This window comes from Montipora foliosa, chromosome 2, assembly GCF_036669935.1.
Source record: "Montipora foliosa isolate CH-2021 chromosome 2, ASM3666993v2, whole genome shotgun sequence".
Taxonomy (NCBI): Eukaryota; Metazoa; Cnidaria; class Anthozoa; order Scleractinia; family Acroporidae; genus Montipora; species Montipora foliosa.
The window spans coordinates 14054640-14057885 of NC_090870.1; the positions used below are offsets into that span (position 1 = coordinate 14054640).

Below are 3246 nucleotides of genomic sequence, written 5' to 3' on the forward strand. Positions count from 1 at the left end.
GCTGAAAAACGACTGCGCATGCGCCAGATAGGGAGCACAAATCGTGCATGAGACGCGAAGTGTCCATTTCGATCGTTTGATCTCGTCTTCTGCCTGTGTCACTTTATAACTCTTGACGGTGTGAATTTTGGAAGTGAGATCGTGGTGATTTAATTTAAGGAGACACATCAGATCTGGGTAATATATTTGTGTGGAATTTTTGGGCCTTGAGATCCAAACCCAGTTAAATTTGTTTGGGAATATGGGCTGCAGAAACTAACCGAGTCTACGGTGAGTGTTCCATATTTGTTTTTGAAGCATGAAGTGTTCACAACGTTTGGTTCAGTTTGCACACTAGGGTATTGCCCATGCAATCTCTACAGTTTTCATCAAGAAGATAATTTGGGCAGGGTTTTCTGAAATCACCTTTACAATCAATCATACATGTATTTACAATGCGTTAATTAAACGTAACATGTTCTAAGAGCATTATTTGAAAGTTGTCAACCTTCTCCTTGAACCAAGGCAGCAGTTCATTTAGAGTGCTGCCACTCTGCAATAGCCACTTAACCTCCTGACTGCCCCCATAAAGGCAGCTGTCTCAAAGAATACACCTTGCCAACTTGTGAAGTTGGAATGAACACAAGTACTGGCCAGAACTACACAGAAAATATTGAAGTTCTTTGTCCCTGTCTCAGGGCATTTCTTCAATGAAAAGGTAAATTGGTTGCAAGACTGGCCTCTGAGATTACACTCAGAAGAAGTTCTAGTTGCACAGTAGTGTGATCAATAACATTGTTTAATTTATTGCCATAGTGAGGCTTGATTACAGAATCATAAATACTTGCCCACCAAAATACCCTGTGCAATCAACTGATACACCCATGTTCGGGAGACTGTTGGCCTGTTAATTAATGGAACATCGATATATTAGGAAAAGAACAATTTGTTAAATAAAAGTACAAAGTCCAGGCCCTGCTTCCTGTTAATCCTAGGATTATTGACAGGGAAATACTGCTTCAAAGTGGCACCCGAGTGACTTAATTGTAGTCTAGCTTCCACAATCGCCAAATAATAATGATCTATCATTATTGTAATAATGCAACACACTTGGTGTCAACATCTATGTCAAAACTTGGAAGATGGTATTTTTCTTTCCCCCTTGACTGGCCATTATTTGCAAATCTATGTTCAACCCAACGTCCAAGGCAAAATTATGGTTAGACTCAAAAAATTTAAGAACATGTGTTAAGGCAAACAGTTAAGGGTCATTGCTTTATGTGTGGTTTATAGTATGTTTATATGGTTAGCTCATCATGTTTTCTTTGTCTTGGTTGTGTAATAAGAATGACTTTTTGTACTAATTTTCACAGCCCCCATAAAACTGATATGTGCAGTCTCCTGTGTCTAGGAAAATAATAATATCATTATGATATTGTAGATTATAGCATTGTAATATGCATCTCATGGACAATAACATTCATTTTCGTTTTTTGTCCTTAGGGAGATGGATCCACCTGGTATTATTTGCGGCAGTTTTGTGAAATATTAGCTCTAAAAGGAGCGAGAAGAAATTCAGCCTTTTTTTCTCAGCAATAAACCACAATAATCTTATTGAGTTCACTTTGTTCATGTTGGTAGTGTGGAACAAAAGACTGGATAAAGTCACTGAGAAATCCAGACAATGCTGTTGAGTTTTAAGCAGTTTCTTTAGTACTCTTCACATTGTCAAACTTTTCAGTTTCTTCTTAGAACTGAATACCAGTCCTTAACCTTTTTTCAGTTATGAACTTTTTGGACCATCACAGAGCTTTAAGATGCCACTTTTTTAAATGTTGTACTTATAAAAAAAAATGGGGACGACATATTCAAGCAAAAACATCACAAATGCATGTTGTTTGCACCTGCACGCAAACTTTGCAAATGCTTTTGATCTTATGAGTTGCCAACCCAGTAATGCTTCAGATACATGTAGTGACGTCGAAACTCAGAACACCTTCAAACACATTCAATGACAAGTTGTCAGAGAAAAAATTAAAATTAAAAACAAACATCTTCTTGAGCATTGGGACCCACATGGAATAGCCCTTGCATATGTGTATTATACTGATGACTGGATTCCATCTACTTAATATACAATCATCTTTTTCGGATAATACCACCTACGCCAGTCAGCAGATAATGCTAGAGTGAACTTCTTGCTATACAGCTGAAAATATTAATTTTGTGGAATGCCCCTTTCAGGGATGTTTCCTAGTTGTCTATGCTCTAAAGATTTTGTTCAAACCCATCAAGTACAATGTAGCATGCATGTGTGAAATGTCTCAAGTTTAGATCAGTTTTGCAATATGCACTGTGTTGTCTGAACTGATCCTTGTAAAATTTTTGTAGTTTCTTGTCAATTGTTAAATATGGAAAAAAGGATTTACTTTCTGAAAGAAAAATAACATTAATGACGTCTCTTGATCAGGTTAGGATCCAATGAATTTTTATTTTAAAAGGCAAGCAAATCAAGGGGCAAATTAATTTTCTCTGAGCTGTTTAATGTCAGTAAGTGGGCTTTCCAGGATGAAGCACTTTTTTGCCTGCTCTCTGTGTATCATACAGTGTATAATCTTTTCACCGATTTATCTCAGTTTCTGTTGGGGCTGGCTTTCATCGCTCTTCTATAAATTTAACAAAAAATGCTGTGTAAAGAGCGAAAGATGTATTTTGCTTTCATGATAATTATAAATTCGTATTAAAATTTGGAGAAACGTGGAGCTCAATTTGCCTGAGTTCTTGCATCTTTGCATACTCCATTTTAATATGGCTTTGAGCATGCTTGCCAAAATATCTTTTGTAAGCGTGTCACCATTCACCACCCGGTCTATAATTCACCAGTTGTCTTCCTTTATTGTTCAGAGTATTATAGAGAGTATCTGGAACGTCATAAGGTTTTTCAATGTCTCTTTACCGACACAGACAAAGAGGCATTGTCCTGTATCACGACCACTCGACGAACTAGTCTCCACCGATAAGTTCGAAGCTCTCACCAATTCCACCGGCCGAACATCGCCAAAACAGGGTTTAAGGGAATTTCTGGTCCTCCCAGAAAACCAAGAACTTGCAAAAACCGTTCGAGAAACTTGCGACAAAAGCCTGTCAAAAAAGTAAGCATTGCAGCGCTCGTTACCTCCATTCACCGTATAGTCACACGAAAGGTGCATTTACCACGCGAAAACAATTTTTACACAATTTGTACACCCCTTCAATTTTTGGAAAAAC

General features: G+C 37.6%; 1 long non-coding RNA gene across 1 annotated transcript; it reads left to right on the forward strand.

Annotated features, from left to right (window-relative positions):
- On the forward strand, nt 1-2741 carry LOC137992526 (uncharacterized). The gene is made up of 2 exons (XR_011121709.1): nt 1-270; nt 1483-2741. It is a non-coding gene; the product is annotated as an uncharacterized lncRNA (long non-coding RNA).
- Nucleotides 2742-3246: the final 505 nt, after the last annotated feature.